At 40.2% G+C, this 22,875-nt stretch overlaps 1 protein-coding gene across 6 annotated transcripts in view; it reads left to right on the forward strand.

Moving 5' to 3' along the window:
* The first annotated feature begins 1,365 nt into the window (after positions 1 to 1,365).
* The window catches only part of gtf2ird1 (GTF2I repeat domain containing 1), a 130,267-nt gene continuing 108,757 nt past the window's right edge, over positions 1,366 to 22,875 (forward strand). For 5 of the 6 annotated variants that reach the window (XM_080210594.1, XM_080210600.1, XM_080210597.1 and 2 more), the window contains exon 1: positions 1,366 to 1,635. The gene's annotated coding sequence lies outside the window, so the exon portion shown is untranslated. Of the gene's footprint in view, positions 1,636 to 2,370; positions 2,580 to 22,875 lie in introns of those variants that run through there. The other variant, XM_080210595.1, reaches the window with a different exon arrangement.

A 22,875-nucleotide genomic window follows, 5' to 3' on the forward strand; every position in this document is an offset into this window, starting at 1 on the left:
ACTTATTTGAACAGCATACATTTGAATCTTGTTTTATTCAGGAACAGTTAATAATTAGAAAGTATTTATTTGGTTGTTAATGGTTTAGTTCATTTGTTCACTGTTGGTTAGATAAATGTTGATTTTAGAGTGAGTGCCAGAGATTTATTTTGTATTTAACAACTATAAGTTGCTGAATAGCAGGTCACACCACTTCACACACACACACACTTTTTACAGATTACAAGGCGAGGTACTCCTCTTTGGGTGTTTTGGTGTTGGTTCTCGGAGCAGGGGGGCGGGGGGGGTGGAGGGAATTAACCTCTGCATTATAACACTTGCGTTTCCTCCAAATGTGCATCTCTTCTTTAAAGGTAGCCCATTGCCATGTGACAGTTTTGTCTGCCAATCTGTGATTCCAGTGCAACTGCACCAGATCCATTCTCAAATCCATGGAAAATGGCCTTACTCTTTCTTCTTCCAGCCTGTTAAGATTACTGTGCCACGTTTAATTACAAATGGATAATTAATATATTTTAAACACTGTAAAAGAGAGTTCAGATGGCAGTAGAAAAGAAGAATAAATTGTTTCATATTCAGAACATTTGGCCCCTATTTTGTTGACTTGCTGCAATCTCCGCATGTCTGCTTGGATTTCCTCTGGTTTCCTCCTATAGTCCAAAAATGTGCTAGTTAGGTGCATCAGCTATGTTAAATTCTCCCTGTGGCGACTAGGGGATTTTCACAATAACTTCATGCAGTGTTAATGTAAGCTTACTTGTGACAATAAAATAAAAATATGAAACTAAAATAAAACAATCTCTGCTAAAATATACTCAGCAGTGGTTTTTAAAATGGCTGTGGAATAAATTGTTTAATATTCACAACATTTGACCTCTTTTGCTATAATTGAAAGGATAAATTAAAATAAAAACAGAAATTTGATTTTAAAAATCTTCTGAGCAGCAACAGTGGAGAGAAAAAAAAGTTAATGTTTCAGACCACCTATAATTTCTGGTTTTATTTCAGATTTCCAGCAGCTGCTGTATTTTACTGTTTTGTAGTGCATTTTGAGTCTGAGTTTGTAGTTGGGTTTTTTGCAGCAAGAAGCTGCCTTTCACAACAGAAGGGCTGCCATGTTTTTTTCTCTCACTGCTGAGCTGAGCACCATGCTACACAGACTAAAACATCCCTTCCCTATCTTTTTTCCAATCAAGCACTGGGCTGTAAACGGTCTAAGCAAGGGGGGTTTGGCGCGCGGCACCCTGGGGGCTGTAGTCCACGGCCCCTGGGCTGGCGCCGAGCGTCCAGTGGCCGGCCCTCCTCGGAGGGACTACAAATCCCAGCCTGCACCGGGAGTTTCACGCATGCTCTCTGGCTCGGCGCTGGCTGAAGGGAACAATAGGGACAAGGCGCCGTCAAAGCTTTGTCGGCTGAGCTGTAGTTCGAGGGGTGCACAGGATTTAAATTTTTTTTCGAAAAAAACACTGCAATTTTTTTTTACCCAGAGTCGAGGTAACTGGCAGCCGTTCAAAAGAACTTCGGAGCCAGAAATCGTTTGAAGGCCGACTATTTCTTTTTCCTTTCTAGAATTTTCCATCGGCTGCTGCTGCTGCTGGGAGATTTTCGGACTGTGTGCGCGTCGCCACTTTTCCTGTGAGTCGGAATTTTCCTGCTCTCTTCTTCACAGCACTTGTCAAGATAGTGGCTCTATCTGTGTGTGTGTGTGTGTTTACATGTGTTTAATCGATGAAGGGTGGTGTGTGTGAGTGAGTGAGGAGGGTCAGTCAGGGGAGGCAGAGCGGCCGCAGTAACCCGAACGTGTTGCTCCCGCCCGGCGCCTCTCCGCAATGTGGCTCCGCGGCTGTTGTACCCCCCACACACACACAGCGGGCGGAGGCATACACGGGCTGCCCTCGTCGCCACTCACTCATCGATCGCCCTCCGGTTAAAATCGCGACAAAAGTGGAACGGACTCGGGGCAAACCGGGATTTTATTTTTTTTCCCTTTTTCAAAAGCCGGTTTACCTTGATTCGGCGGCGGGATACACACAGACCAATTTAATCTGCTCCTCGCTATTTGAATAGCTTTTGCTTTTTTTTAACATTTCTCCAAATGTTATGTGTAAATAAAAAAATATATAGTTGTGAGTGGTGATGGTGCTGCTGAGGCGGTTCAGCAGGCTGACTCGGTTGAAACCGGCACTGACTGCAACGCGCCCATAAAATGCTGCTGGCGGCTTTAGTGTCAACCTAACTTGGCCGGCATTTGATGGGCAGCTGCTTTGTCCAATCGGCATACCCATATGTGGTCCCGAGCTGCGGGACAGCCAATCGTCGCGCGGGAGGCGGGGCGTCGATTCTAAGTTAGGTTGAGGGAAAAAATCCTGCAAAAGGGAGAAGAAAGTCGATGGCTCATAAAAGATGGAAGACTGAATGGTGGTGATGCGAACATGTTTTCGCCGCCTATTCCTACACCATAGGAGCTTGATACATTGGATAACCGACTAATAACCTGTGGCTTCTACAGTGGTATCTCTTAAACATTTGAAGCCCTCACCTGGCAAAATTACTGAGTACATGTATCGAAGAACAGCACAGTGAGTATTTAACTGTTACAGTCAAGCTAAATTGTTATAAGGCAGTTAAATCAAGGGCAAATACTGGATTAATGTTTTACAAAATCTGTCATATATAGATGACCTTATTAATTTCTAAATTATTTTGTCATTTTGCACACTTATGTAGTCAGTTGTTGCACAGCAAAACGCTGAGACATTTGATCAAAATTAGAAGGTAAGACCAGACAAATTCTTCTTGGAAGGTGGAGTACCACAACAGTTAATAACTGGAGTTACACTACATTTGGGAGGAAACCAGTGAAACTGGGCTTGGGATGTCTTGTATCTCAAGACCAATGTTTTAAGGTGTTTGAAACTCCACCTTTTTAGGTTTCCAAATCCTTCACATCACAAATTATATAACACCTGCAGCTTTTGTTTTCTTAATAGTTACAAATTCCCGACGGTGCTACTTTTGAGAGGGTTGTTTAATTCTGATGAAAGCGTGCAAATGATAAATAACTTTTTAAAAATGTTATATCATTTGAGATGTTTTAAAAGTTCAGCTTTTTTCTGTAGATAGTATGTCTGGAAGGAATATAGCTGATTTCAAATTTCTTTTTACTTGGGTTCCCCTGGGATTTCAGATTAGAGCGATTGATAGGTTTGTTGTGATGTTGTGGTTTATGTTCAGTCCTGGATCTGTAGCAGAAATGAGCTGGAGTTTGGAAGTTCTGATTGAAGTTGGAAGGATTTTGCAGGCAACTGAGATCTCTATATATCTCTAAAAACTTCAAGGTTGCGTATATACTCACGATAGCAAATCTATTTGTGATTGCTAACTATATTTGGAGTGGGTTTTAAATTTGTAAGAATATTGCTACTTTGGAACTGAAGCAGGGATAAGCAAGAAATTTGAGTTTTTCATGTTTAAAGATTTGATATATTGTCACATGGTTTAACATACAGTGAAAAGCGTGTTTCTTGTGTGCTGTACAGACAACATACTGTTCATAGAGAAGGAAACGAGAGTGCAGAATGTAGTGTTAAAGTCATAAGATGCAGATAAGGATCAACTTAATGCAAGGTAAGTCCATTCAAAAGTCTGACAGCAGCAGAGAAGAAGCTGTTCCTGAGTCAATTGGTACATGACTTCAGACTTTTGTATCTCTTTCCTGAAGGAAGAAGGTGGAAGAGAGAATGTCCAGGCTACGTGAGTCCTTAATTATGCTGGCTGCTTTGCTGAGGCAGCAGCAAGTGTAGACAGACTCAGTGGATGGGAGGCTGGTTTGCGTGATGGTTTGGGCTACATTCATGACCTTTTGTAGTTCCTTGTGGTCTTCGGCAGAGCAGGAGCCATGCCGAGCTGTGATACAACCAAAAAGAATGCTTCCTATGGTATATCTGTAAAAGTTAGTGGGAGTAGCTGACATGCGAAATTTCCTCAGTCTTGTGAGAAAATAGAGGTGTTGGTGGGCTTTCTTAACTGTAGTGTCAGTATGGGGCAACCAAGCCAGGTTGTTGATGATGAGGACACCTAAAAACTTGAAGCTCTCAACCCTTTCTGCTTCATCCCCGTTGATGTAGACAAGGGCATGCTCTCATTTCTGCTTCCTGAAGCTGATGACAATCTCCTTCGTTTTGTTGACATTGAGGGAGAGATTACTTTTGCCGCATCAGCTCACAGATTCTCTGTCTCACTTGTTTGAGATCCGACCTACTACAGTGGTGTCATCAGCAAACTTGGAAATTGAATTGGAGGGGAGTTTGGCTACACAGTCATTAGGACTATAGTAGGGGGCTGGGAACACAGCCTTGTGGGGCAACGGTGTTGAGGATGATTTGTGGAGGAGGTGTTATTGTCTGTCCTTGCTGATTGTGGTCTGAGAGTGAGGAAATTCAGGTCCCAGTCACAGAGGAAGGTGTCGAGGCCCAGGCCATGGAGTTTGGAGGTGAAGTTTTGTGGGAATAATCATGTTAAAGGTTGAGTTGTAGCCAATAAATAGGAGTTTGATATAGGTATCCTTGTTATCTAGGTGTTCTAGAGTTGAGTGCAGGACCAGGAAAATGACGTCTGCTGTGGACCTGTTATGGCAGTAGGCAAACTGTAGTGAATCCAGGTAGCCCAGGAGGCTGGAATTGATTTTTGCCATGAGTAACTTTTCGAAACACTTCATATTGCTGGATGTCAGAGCCACCGGCCAATAGTTATTAAGGCATGTTGCTTGGTTTTCCTTAGGTACTGTTCAACTGTTAAGTTGTATTTTAAAGTATTATGAATCAAGTTTGTTTTGACAAAAGAAACCTAATTTGTCACTTAATATCTTTTTGATTAACAAAAATTTGCCAAATCTAGCATCAATTGCTGTTGGTGGAAGAGAGTTCTAAGCTTCTTTCTTCTTTTGAGGACATCCAAATTTCCTGAATTTACACCTGACATAATTGGCTAATACATCTAGCTATGCCCCATGTCTTTGATTTCCCCAGCCAGCAGAAATTGCCCTTTACTATTGATCTTCTGAATTCTAGGGAATACCAAATCTAGTCTGCATAATTTCACTTGGTAATTCAACTCTTGGAGTTTGGCAACCATTCTGGTGAATCCAAGCAACATTTCTTTCAAGGTCGTTATACCCTTTCTAAGACCCAGAATTGAACACAGTACTCCAGCTGTAGGCTGAATAAGATCTTGTGTGGCTGTTTTTTAGAAAAAAAAATTCTAACCCTTGTATTCTAACTCATTTGATAGAAAGCCAGCATTTCAGTTGCTTTATTACATTTTTGTACCTGTACCTGGATTTTGATGATCATTGTCTAAGTCTGGATTGCCATTGTTAGTCACCATTTAGACAATGCCAACTCTGTACTTTTTAGGTCCTGTGTGGATGACCTGACTTGACTATCTTGAAGTCCGTTCGTTGGCCACTGTTTTGCCCATTCACTTCCATCTATTAATATCCCATTCTAACAATGCTTCCATCTACAATGCTTATTTATGTTGTCAGCAAAATTGGCTATGTAGTTGCATTGACGTGTGAATAGTTGTGGCCCCAACATAGATCCTTATGGCGCACTGCTAGTCACATCCTTCCAATTAGAATGTCAACCCTTTCTTCTGTATGTTTCCTGCTGCACAACCAATTTCCTAACCAGGTCTGCAATTTGCCTTCTATTCCGTAAGTTTTCACTTTAGGTGTAGCATAAGAGGGGCTTTTTTGCATGCCTTCTGGAAGTCCATATAAATAACATTGGACAAGAAATTTTAGGCAACAAACACACTTACTTGAGTGAGGGAAACTGACCACGGGGATCAATGTTACCTTAACAAGCAAGCTTGACCTGAGGAAGGCCATGTTTTGTGGGACTGGCTGATTGCCATAAATGCTAAGGGGACTACTTAAAACTGAGATCTTGTTTTGTTGTAGCAGCTACTTAAAGTATAATTTGTGTTTTCTATCTAATGTTGTTTTCATTCCTGCTAATTCATGTTTAATTTATTTTGAAATAAAAACACTAAATGCTGTATAAATTCAGCAGGTTGGCAGCATCGGTGGAGAGTGGGCAGACTTGCTGAGTTTATTCTGCATTTTCTGTTCTTATTTCAGATTTCCAACATCCACTTTATTTTGCTTTAATTTATATTGATTTTGGTTTGATTGTGACAGTAATGGTTTTATTAAATGGAATGTTATTGATCACTTCCTTTGGGATGTTTCGTTCTCTCTTTTTGGTTATTAGTGTATTGTGGGGATAAGAGGAATCAAGTTTGCCCTTGCATACATCTTGAAGAAAACAAAGTGGGTTTGATGGTCCCAGTTGGCTGTGAAGGTGAACGGTTGTGTTTCTTTCATAATTCAGTCTAAAAATGCATTATGTTCAGTTTGGATCAATAAATATATAATTAAAGAACAAAACAAAGAACATCAGATATCAGTGAATCTCTTCTTGGTATATGCACAAACTTCAGTTTCAGCCTATATCCAGCAGACTTTCGCACCACCTTGATCTGAATGGCTTTGGAAACATGATAAAAACTGGTAGTGAACGTTGAGTTTTACTTACTTTCTTAAGGGTTCAATTTTTTTCCTTTTGGAATTCTGACCTTTAGTAGCTCAAGTTAGACTCATTTGCAATTTGAAACCAGGAAAGGTGCAGTTGTGCAGTGGTTTTGTTTCTGAATCAAGAAGAGGCCTTGACTGATTTTAAAAAATGACCATGTTCTGATCCCACCATGGCAGTTTGTGAGAATTTTGGTTTATTTTTTGCCCTGTGGTAGGCTGAGTAAATTGTGTCCATCTGCTTGATTGTAGAAGAATTGGCTAATCTCATTGACATGTTTAAGATTGTGAAGATGCTTGACATATTAAATGTTGAGAAGTTGTTTCCCTGCCTAGGGAATTTACAGTAAGAAATCTGACAACACCAGGTTTAAGTCCAACCAATTTATTTGATAGTAAACTCACAAGCTTTCGGGGTTTCTCCCTTTGTCATTCACCTGTTGAAGGGAGAAACCCTGAAAGCTTGTGAGTTTACTATCAAATAAATTGGTTGGACTTAAACCTGGTGTTGTCAGACTTCTTACTGTGCTTACCCTAGTCCAATGCCGGCATCTCCACATCATTAGGGAATTTACAACAAGGGGCATAGTCTGAGGTCAAGGGTTCGATCATTTAGGATTAACGTAGTTTATTTCAAGAGTCGTGAGCCTTTGGAATTTGCTACCCCAGAGTTTTGCAGATGCTCCATTGTGGACCATATTTAAGGCTGCAGTTGACGAATCTTTAACATTTACGGATCCAGGGATATTGGTGGGGGTGGGGCGACAGGAGAGGGGAGTTGAGGCAGAAAATCAACCATTATATTATTGAATGGCATAGCAGTTTTGAGGGGCTATTGGGTCTATTTTCCCTCAATTTCTTAACCAAATCTTAAAGCTTGGTTTAAAGTTATTACTTGAATTTTGTTCATGCATAATTACATAATATTATTAAAAGCTTGACAGTAATGAACATTAATTGGTAATCCATGTTGTATGGCGAGTTGCAGTATTGATTGCATGGAAGCTTTAATACATGGTTTTCCTAACTTCAGTGCTTATGTGAGGATAATTGTTTATTTGCTTTTTATGGCAGTCAATTTTGAGGAGCTTTGCTGGCTTTTTAAAAATTGACTTGAATTTCACTGCTTCAAACTGACTGTATTTCTCCTAGAAAATTGTATGCATTAGACTTGAATTATTGTTAAATATTGCAAGTTATTATCATGTGTGAAAAAGTGGCGCACTTTTAAAGAATTGGAGAAGAGTGAGCTGGCTCCCTTCCTGTTCAGCTCCACAGTTGGTTGCAACAAATGTTTTTTAATGTATTTTCCCTGTAAATGTACTCAACAAGAAACTAATCAAAACAAACTTTCTTGAGTTAAAGGAGTAAACTTATTAGCTACTAAACCCAAAGATAAAAAAATGCACACACCCAAAATTAAAAGAATAAAATTGAGTCCTTTTGCTTTATGCCGTAGATTAGATTATTGAAAGCTGCAGCTGTTTGAAGTTGGAATTCTAGAGTTGAATTAGTCCAGGTCTGCACTTCGATATTTCCTTTCAAACACACGTTCTTTTAGCTTCAGAAAGACAGACCTTTACTACTGTCTTTCAGCAGTGTTTTTAGACACATTTGCAGAGGTGGCTGACACTAATTGGTTTTGACCTCTGATCTTGCATTGTCCACGAGTTAGTGGTCTCTGCCAAGGTTAGTTGATCACAGCTGGTTGTAACATTGTAACCTGCCCCAGCACAATAAAACCTAAGCATGATTTATCTAGTAAGAAAATGTTACTACAAATTTATTGTAGAAAATGTTGTAAAAATAGAGCAATTGGCTTCCCGTAAAACCTTCACCACCACCGCGACCCCACCCCCACCCCCAGGTGTGAAAGTCTGAAGTGAAATTCATACAAAACTTTCCAGAGAAGTGATCAGCTTACAATATCACTCATTGGGTGACTTGTGACAGCCATTTTTAATCTTGTTTTTATTCTGAACGGATCTTTAAACGGTTCAATATGTTGTAGTTTGGGAAGTTGCGGGTGGAATTCACTTGCCCATAGTTTCTTGTCATTGTTACAATACGGATTGGGTCTAAAATCCCTCAAAATGGTTTCCATACAGTATTGATATTGACTTGGTGCATCTATAGTGTATAGATAAGTAGTGTACTAGACTGGTGAACGGTGTGTTGCATTAAACGCTGCATGTTGTTGCACTGATTCTTCATGAACGTGATGTGCCAAAAAAAGGAAATATGCATATTAGCATAGAGTCCCACGTATTGATAGGATATTCAGTGCACGGTTGTAAATAAAGTGCACTTTTACAGGGCAGGCAGTGATATGATGTCACTGCACTAGTAATCCAGAGGCTCTATGTTCTAGAGATGTGCGTTGAAATCCCTTTATGGTAGCTGGTGAATTAAATAAATCTGGGATTGAAAGCTACTCTCAGTAGTTACGAAATTATAGTCGATTTGTTATAAAAACCTATCTGGTTCATTAATGTCTTCTTTAGAGAAGGGAATTTGCTATCCTTACCTGGTCTGGCCTACAAATGACTCCACGTGCACAGCAATGTCAGTGAGTCTTAATTGCCTCTCTGAGAAGGCCAAGTAAATCACTTAGTGCAAGGGCAATTAGGGATAAGCAACAAATGCTGGCATTGCTGGAGATGCCTGCATCCTGTCAAAGAATAAGAAAATAATCACTTCTAACTTGCTCAGTAATTTTTATCACAAGATGGAGCAATGACTTGAGATATGGATTGTTTGCCACAGCAGGCGACGGTGCAGAGGGACCTCGGGGTCCTTGTGCATGAATCGCAAAAACCCAGCTTGCAGGTGCAGCAGGTGGTCAGGAAGGCGAATGGGATGCTGGCCTTCATAGCGAGGGGGATTGAATATAAAAGTAGGGAGGTCTTGCTGCAGCTGTGTAGGGCATTGGTGAGGCCGCAGCTGGAGTACTGTGTGCAGTTTTGGGCGCCGCACCTGCGCAAGGATATTTTGGCCCTGGAGGGAGTGCAGAGGAGGTTTACTAGGCTGATACCGGAGTTGAGGGGATTGAGCTATGAGGAGAGGCTGAATAAACTAGGCTTGTACTCGTTAGAGTTTAGAAGAATGAGGGGAGATCTCATTGAGACGTATAAGATGATGAATGGGATGGATAGGGTAGAGGTGGAGAGACTCTTCCCGCTCAAAAAAGACAGTAGGACTAGGGGGCACAGCCTCAAGATAAAGGGGAGGCGGTTTAGAACGGAGTTGAGGAGGAACTTCTTCACTCAAAGGGTGGTGAATCTCTGGAATTCTCTGCCCGTTGAAGTGGTGGAGGCTGCCTCGCTAAATATTTTTAAGAAGCGGGTTGATGGGTTCTTGATAAGAGAGGGGATTAAGGGTTATGGGGAGAGGGCGGGAAAGTGGAACTGAGCCACGACAGATCAGCCATGATCTTATTGAATGGCGGGGCAGGCTCGAAGGGCTAGATGGCCTACTCCTGCTCCTATTTCTTATGTTCTTATGTTCTTATTTGTGCAAATGGTGCTATTTTATTTAAAATAATATGCAAAAATTATGTTCTATTAAAGCTCCTCTTGTTTAATTTTGAGATTTTAATCTATTACAGGGTTGTCAGAACCTTTTTTGTTCCCATTGGCCTTGGGATGTGCCTGTCATGGAGGCTTGGGGAGCACTTAAAAATGTGTAAATACATCTCCTATTCATATGATTTGTTACGCCTATAATCTTAGTATGTGTTAGAATTTAGCCACTACTCAGGCAGTGACATTAAGAACAGCCCTTTCCAATCCTTGACACTCATAAGATTTGAATAGAACAAATTGCCAATCACAGGATTGCAGATTAGCCTGCTGTGATGTAATTCATGTAAATTTTGCTTCCTTTCTTGAATTCATGCTGTTGTGATTTTTTTTTTTGTTTCTTTGCCTATTCTACCTGTATGTCGTCCTGCAGCTTACAGGAAACATTTTTTTAGTTTCTGAGAAATATACCAGGCAAAACATAGAAAAATATATTCTCCAGTAGCATTGCTGATAGTGGGTTGAACACGGTTATATTTTGTCCTTTATTTCATACAAATTACAATGTATTATCACTGATTTGTGTAAGTCAAATTGTGGTTTGTGGTGCTCCCTAATTTTTACTGGTGAAGAATAATGGGGAATCAGTGATGGAAAATAAGGAAAAGGTTGGATTGAATGGATATTTTGCATCTGTCCAATAACATCCCAGAAATGATTGAATCTAAAAAGGAGGGAAGAACTTAAAAACAATCTCTTTCAACAGGGAAAGAGTACTAAGGGAATGATCAGAACTAAAAGCTGTCCAGACCTGATGGACTTCATCCTAAAATTTTAAAAGAAGTGGATGCTGAAGATTGGATTCTTCTGTTAAGAAAAAAGGGAGACAGAAAGCGGGAAGCTACAGCCCAATTATCTAACAACTGTCATAAGGAAACTGCTGGAATCTATTAAGAAATCATAACCAAGCACTTGAAAATCTGTGCAATCAAGCAGTCAACATGGTTTTGTGAAAAGGAAATCCTATTTAATTTATTGTAGTTTTGAGGAAGTAACAAACAATATTGATTCCAGAGGAATCTGTAGATGCACTGTACTTCCATTTCTAAAAGAATTTCATAGGTTCCATATCAAATATCACACGCAAAATTTAAGCAAACGCAAGTCACTTTGCAGTGGCAGTCTACTGCTGATTGCCTCGCTGAGAAAGTTATGATCCATTATTTAAATAGTTGCAGACATACAGATGGATCAGGCTGTCTGATATGTGAAGCACACAAGTTAGTATGCTGGTGCAGCAAGTGATTTAGGAAGGCACGTGGGATGTTGCATTTTATTAGGAAAAAGGAATATAACGTTTGGACTTTTGCTGTTTCTGTACAGGGTATTAATGGGACCATATCTGAAGACCATATAGTACCGATCTCCAAGAAAGGATATGAGTGTCTTAGAAGTAGTTCAGAGATTGTCTCATTCGATTGACGCAGAGAATAGGGTGATCACCTTCTGAAGAAAGTTTGGACAAGTTGCATGTATCCATGAAGAAGAGGTGATTTTATTAAAACATATAAGATCCTGTAGGGACTTGGTTGGTTCTGTGCCTTTGAGAAATACATTTATCATCCTTGTAAGAGACAGTGTCTTGTTGCAAGAAGTTGATTTTGTCTAGAAAAACGTGCAGCTTCATGCTAAGCCTGCTAATGGCATGTTTGTCTAAACAGAGTAAATGCATCTTTATGTGGTTTTTCCACTGGGCTCTCCTAATAGGTTTGATTTAGGTTGATTGCTAGAGACTGAGTCACGTGCTAATGGGAGGAGCTAAACTTACTGAAGATATCCAGTTTCTCTTTCAATTTAAGGAAAAAACAACTGGTTTGTTGCCAGTTCTGAAAGAAGCGAGAAGTGTTTCCCTCTTCAGAACTGCTTTGAAAACTCTGGAACTGTTAATCTAATTGCAACCTCAAGCCTCTGTTGTTAATTGATATTAAAGTCTAAGAGGAATATTGCTTGAATTGGAACACAGCAGTTAAGAATTATATCTTCTGTAATTTACAAGGATGTTGCCTGGATTGGGAGGCATGCCTTGTGAAGATAGGTTGAGGGAGCTAGGTCTCTTCTTCTCCCTGGAGAGACAAAGATTGAGAGGCAACCTGATAGAGGTTTATAAAATGTTGAGAGGTATAGATAGGGTGGATTCTCGGAGGCTATTTCTCAGGGCTGAAATGGTCGCTATGAGAGGACACAGGTTTAAGGTGCTGGGGAGCAGCTACAAAGGAGATGTCAAGGGTAAGTTTTACACTCAGCGGGTGGTGAGTGAGTGGAATTGGCTGCCGTCGGTGGTGGTAGAGGCAAACTCGCTGAGGTCTTTTAAGAGACTTCTGGATGAGTACATGGGATTGAGAGTGATAGACAGGTCTGGAAGGTATGGATATGATCGGCGCAATTTGTGGGCCGAAGGGCCTGTTTGTGTTGTTGTGTTCTATTTATTGTTCAATTGATAAATGTTAAGCTAATTTCTTGTAAAATTGCATTGTTAAATTTTGTTTTTATAAAAGCTTCCCAGTAGAATAGCACTTGGAGGGAAACATCATATCCTCACAATGCCAAAATAGAAAATAATTGGGATCTTGTCTAACTTCATAAAATACTTTTGGGGTTTTTGATCCCTGCCCTAACAAAAGGATGTTTCCTTTTGTGAAGAGACAAAGCTAGGGGACTGTAATGTTTTAATTGTGTTAAGAGTTGTGGATTTTAACAAAAGTTTACACATATAGATTCAAGCTAACAATGGATTTATTCTTTCTGTCTGGAGGAAAACAAAGTAAAACAATAGCCTTTGCAATATCCTAATGTCATCATTAAATCAGCTCTTGAAGCAATCTGCAACCATTTAAATATATAACAGGGGCACAGTTTACATATAAGACACGTTTTGTTTAAGATGGAGATTAAATATTTTGATAATCTTTGGAATGCTCTTTCCTGGAGACCGGTGGAGGCAGGGTCATTGACTATTTTAAAGTTATAATTAGACAAAGGTGGTAGATGGTGTAAAGAATTTGAGTTTTTTTTTTGAAAGGGTAACCAAGCAGGTAGATGAGGACAGTGCAGTTGTTGTCTACATGGACTTTAGCAAGGCTTTTGGTAAGTTGTTGCATAAATTTAAATCTGTCAGGATCCAGGGTGAGGTATGTAAATGGATACAAAATTAGCTTCTTCACAGAAGCTAGAGGGTGGTTGTAGAGCGTTGTTTTTCAAACTGAAGGCCTGTGCCCAGCGGTGTCCTCAGGGATCAGTGCAGGGGCCACTGTTATTTGTCATTTATATTAATGATTTGGATGAGAATATAGGGGTCATGGTTAGTACGTTTGCAAATGACACCAAGATTGGTGGCATAGTGGACAGTGAAGAAAGTTATCTCCAACTGCAACAGGATCTTGATCAATTGGGCCAGTGGACTGACAAATAGCAGATGGAGTTTAATTTGGACAAATGCAAGGTGATGCATTTGGGTAGATTGAATCAGGGCAGGACTTACTCAGTTAATGGTAGGGCACTGGGGAGAGTTACAGAACAAAGAGATCTTGGGGTACGTGTTCATAGCTCCTTGAAAGTGGAGTCACAGGTGGACAGTAATGAAGGAGGCATTTGGCATGCTTGGTTTCATTGGTCCGTCATGATGTGAAGATGCCGGCGTTGGGCTGGGGCAACACAGTAAAAAGTCTCAACACCAGGTTAAAGTCCAACAGGTTTATTTGGTAGCCAAAACGAGTCGTGTTTGCTACCAAATAAACCTGCTGGACTTTAACCTGGTGTTGTGAGATTTCTTACTTAATTGGTCAGAACACTGAATACAGGAGTTGGGATGTCTTGCTGAAGCTGTACAGGACATTGGTACAGCCACAATGGAATACTGTGTGCGGTTCTGGTCACCCTACACTAGAAAGAGTGCAGAAAAGATTTACTAGGATGCTACAATGGCTTGACGGTTTGAGTTATAAAGAGGCTGGATAGACTGGGACTTTTTTCTTGAGCGTAGGAGACTGAGGGGTGATTTTTATAGAGGTCTATAAAATAATGAGGGGCACAGATTAGGTAGTACTTTTTCCCAAAGGTAGGGGAGTCTAAAACTAGAGGGCATAGGTTTAAAGTGAGAGAGGAAAGATACACTGGTGTCCAGAAGGGCAATTATTTCAGAGGTTAGTGTATTTGGAACAAGCTGCCAGAAGTAGTAGAAGTGGGTACAATGTTGTCTTTTAAAAAGCATTTAAATAGTTATATGGGTAAAATGGGTATGGAGAGATATGGGCCAAATGTGGGCAATTGGAATTAGCTGAAGTGATCTTAAAAAAAAGGGCGACATGGACAAGTTGGGCTGAAGGGCCTGTTTCCATGCTGTAAATCTCTGACTCTGAGGAGTTTTTTTTTTCAATAAATCTGTATTATGCTGGCTTTCATTTGAGAGACTTCTGTTTATTAATTGCAGCTCAGAAAATACAAACAACTTAGTAATTCTGGTTGAAGATGTACTTTATTGTTGTCCAGGTGTGTGGGAGAATGACTTGAGGTAGCCCAAATTACTCAATTGTGTTATTATCAGTGGCACAGTTATACATTTTTCAAAATCATTTGCTTACCTCTTTGGCACATGTCATTTTAGTATTAAACATTTACCTCGGCCAATGACATTTTAGTCTCTGGCAGCATGAGAATATGGAAGTTCGTAGAGTCCAAAAGTTCTTTCCCACTGTCTCTTAGCAACCCCAAATGTTGGTCAATAGAGTTCAAAGGTTCTCCCCACTGTCTCTTTTGCAACGCTTGGTTAGGAAAATTGAATTATTCTATTTGCTGTACTGCCTGGGAAGCTTATACTTCAAAAGCTACACTGATGGAGTTTCTTTGCTTTGTTCAGTAGCTGTATTATTTTCGTGGAACGTGGTTCTTCTTCCTTAGCTATATGCCATTATGCTTAGAACAGTGTGTAATTGGCAAAGATGTATGCTTTAATGCAGAATATAATGTTTTCAAAAATGCATGTTTAAATTCTCTAACAGTGGTTATATGTGTTACTATGCAAATAGTATGGTTGTAACTGCAGGTACTTTGTACTTCGCTTGTACTATATTCATTCTAAATTAACCTATTCTGATCTATTAGTCCCAGGTCATCCTAAACCCCTCGAAAAGGTAGAATGTGGAGTCAAGCTTACAATTAGATCAACCGTGATTTTATTGTATAGTGGAGCAGGCTCAAGGGCAGAATTGCTTATTCCTTCTCTTCCATATCATCAAATCCCCTGAATCTGTACATTTTCTAATAGAAACAAGATGCGCAGTTTAGTTGGGGGTGAGGTGCCGCCGCCAGTATTTTTTGGCTGTATGATAGCAGCACAAAGCAGTGGGTCCTTCAGAGATTTATCTCTAGTGGGGTGCTGCAGTTGGATTTGAAGCAATCTAGTGTTTGATTGCATGTCTGTGACTTCTGAAACTGATGGCACGTTATTGTGTGATACGAGAGAAATACGTCGTGGACGCTGGAAGTCTGAAATTAAAAGAAGAAAATGCTGCAAGGTACAGAAACATCTGCAGAAAAGAGACATCTAGTGTTTCATCAGAACTGGGAAATGTTAGAAATGTGATTGGTTTAAAGCAGGTGGGGGAGAACAAAAGGGAAGATCTATGAAAGGGTGGAAGACTGGAGAGATAAATGACGAGTTAGTTGTGCAAGGTCAGAGGAGGAGTGGTGATCATTTATTTTCATATTCTATGTGCCTGAAGCAGATGTGAATTTGAGTGTAAGACTGAAACATCCAAAGAAAAGGAAACAATGGTGCAGTGATCTTTATAGCCATCTGGGCTTGATACTAAATTTAATAAAGTTCCTAATTGAAAGATAAGGTGCTGTTTCTTGTGATTACATTGTGCTTCATTGGAACACTGTGGTTGGCTGAGGGAAGTGATCTCAATGTGAGCAAGGTGGAAAATTAAAATGACAAGTGACTGGTACATGTTTACAATTTGAGCATAGGGGTTATGCAAAGCGTTCACCCTATCCATGTTTGGTTTACCTGATTTATAGAACGGATCATATTGAGCAGCAACTACAGTATGCTACTAGTGATTTGAAAGGACAGAACATGTGTTATTGAAAAAGACACATTGTTGGAAGTTTTTTGTCTTGCACTCATCAGGACAATTTGCAAGAATACCAAATGTAAAGGGAACATTTTGTACTTCATGAAGAGTGCTAATTGGTTGGCAGTGAACTCTAGTAGTAGCGTTGCTATGGAGAATATACCATTTAATCGATGACTCGCAATTAGCTGACAAGCTAATTTAAATTCAAATCAGACAGGTTGACTGTGGTCAAGCAATTTTCCTGGGAAAGAACCAGAGAACGACGAGTGTCTATTTTGTTTAGTTGAAACCGGAATTGGCGGGGGGGGGGAGAGGAGTGGGAAGAGAGTAGAATTTGACAAACAACTCTTAATATTAATGGCGAGAGATTCGGCAATTGTGCTACCATTTTATTCGCAGTTTAGTTGTTCTTCTGGTCATTGCTTGACAGTCGTGTGACATGTGTTATTTGTGTTGTCACCGTAATCCCTAGTTGTGACGCGTTTGGCTGAAGAACAGTTCTGATCTCTGCAATTCAGACTTTGTATTCACATTTACATCCAAGGTATAATGAAGTCTGTCACTGATCCAGGCAGAACCAAACTGAGTACAGGTGGAGCAAATAATTACTGAATGTGATTGATAGAAGCCTGTAACACTTCACTGAGCCAATTACCCATATTGTTGAATAGGTGCCAGTGTTGTAGATTCACTTGCCCCTCAGTACTTTGGGGGAAATAGACTTCCATTTTGATTTCATTCAGTCCATGATTATGCTTGGCAAGGACTGCAGTTTTTTTTTGCTGTTGCTTCTTGTGTGATTGAACAGGCAACACTCTTGCTTTTACTGTCTGCCTTCCAGTATACAGGTTGGAAATTGTTCTTTTTGCCAGGTCCTGTTATCTCAAAAAAATATAGATAGCTAACGTTCCTGGGAGGACAAGGAAAATGTCTCAAAGATACAAGGTCTCCTTAGAGCATGGACATTAATGACTGGGAGGAGTTTGCTGTCAATCGCTCAGAATGGCAACAGTTATCCAAACTGCATCACAATGTCTTAATGATAAGAGTGTGCCCAGGATCTGCAGGTTTAAAAAGAATGGGTGTAAGAATGGATTTTTTTTTTAAGCAAATATGAGGAATATTGTGTCATTCAGTGAAAAAGGTTTGTGTATTTAATTAATCTGGGGAAAGGTTAATGGAGACCTTGTCTGGAGGAGTTGAGGGATGAAAGGAGTGAGGGTGTTATTGTATGCACTTGTAAAACATTTGACCATAGCTTCATTACAAGTAAAGTTTTAGACATTTTGCATTAGGAGAAGAGGAGCAAAAGGCTTTTATGGCTTGTGAAGGGTTCATAAGTAAAAAAGGAAGGTTGTTAAATTTTATTTGATCGCAAAGTAGAGGAAAGAGTTAAAAGATCTTTATATTTTGGAAAAGTTAAAAGTTCAATAAAATGCTGAGAACAATGGAATTGAGGATGAAAGGGGGAAAAAAAACAATATGCAAGGGGAGATGTTGAGCTAATTTGTTAGATCTCCTGAAAATAACTGTGTGCAGGGAGAAGATGTGAAGCGTGATCAGTCAAGCCAGAAAAGTCTTGGGCTGTGATGTGAAATGCAGTGTTTTTTTTCTGAAGGTTTTTGTATTTCCAGAGCAGAATGGGGGTGTTTTAAGGCTGTCATATCACTTTATTAAAGTGACAGCAGTTTTGCTGTGGATAATACTGGATTTTTATAGTTAAACATTTTATATGGGGGTGTTTCCTGCAAGGTTGTTTTTGTGTGAGCATGACTGAGTAGCAAGCCTTTGGGAGGGTGGGGGGGGGGGGGGGGGTGGTCAGTGGTTTGTGGAACTGTTGTTTTGTAATCAAATGTAATAATGTGTTAGTAAAAGGGCAGGTTATTGACAACTTTTTGTATCTGGGCTTTTCAAAGAAGAAGAGTCCCTACAGTGCAGAAGGAGGCCATTTGACCTATCGATCCTGCCTAGGCACTATCCCCTTAATCCCACGTATTTGCCCCATTAATCCCCTGACACTAAGGCACGGCCAATATACCTAACCTACATATCTGTGGACTGTGGGTGTACCCAGAGGAAACCCACGCAGACATGGGGAGAACACGCAAACTCCACAGACGGTGACCCAAGGTTGGAATTGAACCCAGGTCCCTGGCGCTGTGAGGCACAGTGCTAACCACTGTCCCTCTATGATCTCCACTGGGATGTTCCTGTTGACTTAGTTCAGTTTTATGGACTATGGTAAATGAAGTTCACGTACAAGAAGAAGTGTGCTAGCTTATAGAAAGTGTAGATATAGCATTGTTTTGCTAGATCGTTGAAAAATAATGTGAAGTTTATTTTATTAAGATTTAGATTTAAAGGCATATGTAATAAAATTGATCATGTCTCCAGTTTTTTAGCGATTTAAGTTGGCTTATAGGAACAGAAAATGCAACTTACTTTTTGGGTGCAATTCTTAACATGTAATGGAGCCTTATATAATCAAATTCATTTCTTAGAACTTGTGCTGCATAATGGCTATTTATCATAAATAGATGAAGGTATTGGATACAGTTTGAACATTCTGCTAAAATTGGGTTTATTTTTGCAATCTTAATGAGCGGCAAGATGCTAGGAATGAAGTGGAAATGATAGAGAGCTTCAAGGTTCTAGGTGTCCAGAATACCAACAACCTATCCTCGTCCCTCCATGTCGATGCTATTAAGAAAGCCCACCAATGCGTCTACTTTCTCGGGAGGCTAAGGAAACTCACTAAGTCTGCTACGACTTTCACCAACTTTTACAGATGCACCATAGAAAGCATCCTTTCTGGATGTAGCGCAGCTTGATATTGCATCTGTTTCGCCAGAAACCACAAAGGGTCAAGATTGAAACTTGTCCATCATGCAAATCAGCCTCCCATCTATTGGCTCTCTCTACACTTTCCATTGCCTCAGAAAAGCAGCCAGCCTAATCAAGGAGCCCATGCATCCCTGACACACTGTTCCTCCACCTTCTGTGGGGGAAAAAAATACACAAGTCTGAGGTCACATACCAACAGCCTTGAATAGCCTCTTCAGCCGTCAGATTTTTGAATGGACCTACCTTCTATCGAGTTGATCTTTCTGTGTAACCTGGTTATAACTGTAACACTACATTTTGCTCCTTCTCTATGAATGGTATGCTTTGCCTGTATAGTGCACAAGAAACAATACTTTTCACTGTATATTAATTCATGTGACAGTAGTAAATCAGGAAGTACAGAGGACCTGAGGAACTTTGGGGGCACATGGCCATAGATCCCTGAAAGCATCAAGATAGGTAGAGGAGGTGGTTCATGAGGCGTATGGGATACCTGCCTTTTTGTTAGCTGAGGCATAGAATATAAGAGCAGGGAAGTTATGACAGTTTTATAAAATGCTCATTAGGCCACAGTTGGAGAACTGTGCAGTTCAGGTGCCACACTATAGGAAGGATATGATCAGAGAGGAGATTCACTAGGATGTTGCCTAAGCTGGAGTGTTTCAGCTACGAAAAGAGACTGGTTAGGTTGGACTCCTTTTCCTTTATAGCAGAGAAGGCTGAGGGAACATGTTCTCAATGTACAAGATTACAAAGGGCATAGGATAGATGTGATTGAGAAAGAGGTCAACAACCAGGGGGCGTAGCTTTAAGATAAAGGGAGGAGATTTGGAGGGAATTTCTGGAAAATTCTTTTCATCCAGAGGGTGGTGGGACTGTGGAACTCACTACCTGTGCTGGTAGAGCTGGGAATCCTTAACATTTAAGCAGTATTGAGGCGAGCACTTGAAATGCCATAGTATGTGAGGCTACTGACCAAGGGTGGGAAAATGGGATTAAAATAGGTGCTTGACGGTTGGTCTGTGCTTCATATGCTCTGTCTGAGGCCAGAACTCTCCATTCACCTGACGAAGGATCTAACCCGAAAGCTTGTGCGTTTACTATCAAATAAATCGGTTGGACTAAAACCTGGTGTTGTCAGACTTTTTATTGATGGTTGGCGCAGACATGATGGGTCAAATGACATTTTTTTGTGCTGTGAAACTGATGGTGGCACAGTAATTAGCACTGCTGCCTCTCAGTGCTAGGGATCAGGGGTTGATTCCGGCCTTGTGTGGAGTTTGCACATTCTAACTGTGTCTGTGTAGATTTTCGCTGGGTGCTCCGGTTTCCTCCCACGGTCCAAAGAACAGCCTCCTTCTGTAATGTAGGGATTCTACAGATATTGAAGTGAAATCAGTTTTGCATCTCAAGATTGATCAGTGATTAGTCAGAGTGAATAAATAGTGCCTAAATTGCTGAATTATATATGCAAATATTTGTATGCAAGAATTTTTGTGAAATGGGTAACTGAATGCTATTAAAAAATATACTTTACTGTATTAAAAGAAATGTATTTTTATCATATATCAAAGTATATGTTCTGTCCTAGCTGGAAATTAACTTGGAATCAGGTTTTAATGGTGACGTCTAATTTTCTCTTCCATAAGTGCAAACATAGTATCGAAACCTTTCCTTTATTTGTGAAGCTCTCTTTGGCCACCACTTAGCATCTTTTAAAAGAAAAGTTACCCAGTTTAGTCATTCTTCCCCCTTATGGTTTTGGTATCATGTAGCATCCATAAACTCCTTTTTATAATATGGAGATCCAACAGCGCTCTGTATTCCTAAGTGTGGTGTCACTAAGGTTCGATGCAAGTTTACTGTAACTTCACAACTTCAAGCAGTAAGCCCAAGTATTTGTGTTGCTTTTGTTATCACTTTATTAGCCTAAGTTACTGATTCTTAGCTTTTGGTAACCAAGGATTTATCCTTGCTTCCCCCCTATCTGCATGTTGTTCCTCAGCAATGATGTTAGTTGCGCATGTACATTGATGGTAACCAGTTCTACCTGGGTTAACCACTTAATTCCTGCATTGTCTCTAAGCTGTCAGACTGCTCATCTAACATCCAGCGGAATGAATGAGCAGAAAACAATGGTTTCAGTCTTTCCATTATTTAATTAGGGAGCATTTCTCCCCAATTAATTGAATATCGGAAAGACTGAAACCATTGTTTCTGGTCTCCACTTCCTAGCTACCACCATCCTCTCCCTGCCGATTTGCTCGGACAGTTTGTGAACTTTGGTGTCATGTGACCCCAAGATGAATTTCTGACTACACATCTGTGCTGTCACTCAGACTGTCTAATTCTGCTTCCTTAAACTTTGTCACTGCTTCAGCTCATCTGTTGCTGAAATTCTCATTTCAGATCTTTGTTACTTTCCAGCTGTGTGGGGTTAATATTTTCCAATAATCTTGTATGAGGGAGGATTGATAACACTTAGAGTTGGAGGGACATGGCACCAAATGATGTGGCAACTTTTTGGCACTCAAGTTGCAGTATGTTATCTTTTCTGTACTTCACAGCTGCCACATTACAGGAAAGAAAATATCTGTTTTTTTTTGGTTTAAACAGAATCAAAGTTTCATCTATTTTTCTTGTACGTTGAATGACATGCTGTTGATCTGTTTTGTTCTGTTCTCTTTTCATTTGATTCTTAAAGTGATGTCAATAGCTGATTAAATGCACAAGGGGATTTTCTGTGCATTTTATAATATATCTATGCATTGTCAAACAATCTGCACCTTGTACGCCATTCAGATATGCATTTATTTGAAATATTACAAGTCTGAATTACGTGCTTACTCTGAGCACCCAGAAAATTATGCTGAAAGACTGAGGATGAATAATAGGCCCAAATATCTGGTATCCAGATCATTGGAGATGTGTGTCACGACCATGCGGAAGTCCTAGTGCACGTATCTGCATGGAAATTCTGATGGGCTGATTTTTCTGCTGCCTGGGATCTTCTGGAAGTGTCTGAGATTGAATGTGGTGTCAAAGGCTTGGACCAGATGCTCAGGACTTGCCTGCATAATTACCTTGGTTAATATGTGGTCTACCTCAATGGATTAGTGAGCATAACTCAGCTGAACACAACAACCACCCCACCTCACTGATTCACTGACCCATTTACAGGAAGATTTGAGCCGTTGAAAAACTTACTTGAATACAGCAGCTAGTGTCGTGTTCTTTCTTTCTACTAATGGTTTTCTGCTGGAGAGGCTGCACTGACCCTTTGATGCTTCAGCTGGGATGAAAAGTCTTGACTGAAAAATCATAGGGTTGGGTTGCAGCAATCGTTGCATGCAACAATGTTGATCGGAAGATCTGGGCCATAGAACTTTTGCTGATTCTCTCGAGCGCAGTCTAATAGATCCCATTGTCTGCTCTAGACTTCAGTTCTTCAAGCTTATTTCCCTTAAGTGCCTATCCAGTGTCCTTTTTGGAATCATTGCTCTTATCTCTTTCACTGCCTTTCTGGCTCGTTATACTTGCTGCTTGGGGAGACAAACAATTAACATTTCAGGTCTGTGACATTAGAATTGAGAAAAGTTAGAAACAAATTTTGAGCAAATGAAATTGTTGTGGGTAGGTAGTGCAATGGAGAGTTAGGAAGAGGAATGAAAGGGAATATCTGAGGCTGGAAAGCAGGAGGGATTAAATGACAAACTTTCATTGTAGCAACTGATGCCTAGCTTTGCCTTTCTACTTGATTTCCTCTGTTTCCTTT

The sequence above is a fragment of the Carcharhinus amblyrhynchos genome, chromosome 23 (genome assembly GCF_965287045.1).
Source record: "Carcharhinus amblyrhynchos chromosome 23, sCarAmb.v2.hapA, whole genome shotgun sequence".
NCBI classification, from domain to species: domain Eukaryota; kingdom Metazoa; phylum Chordata; class Chondrichthyes; order Carcharhiniformes; family Carcharhinidae; genus Carcharhinus; species Carcharhinus amblyrhynchos.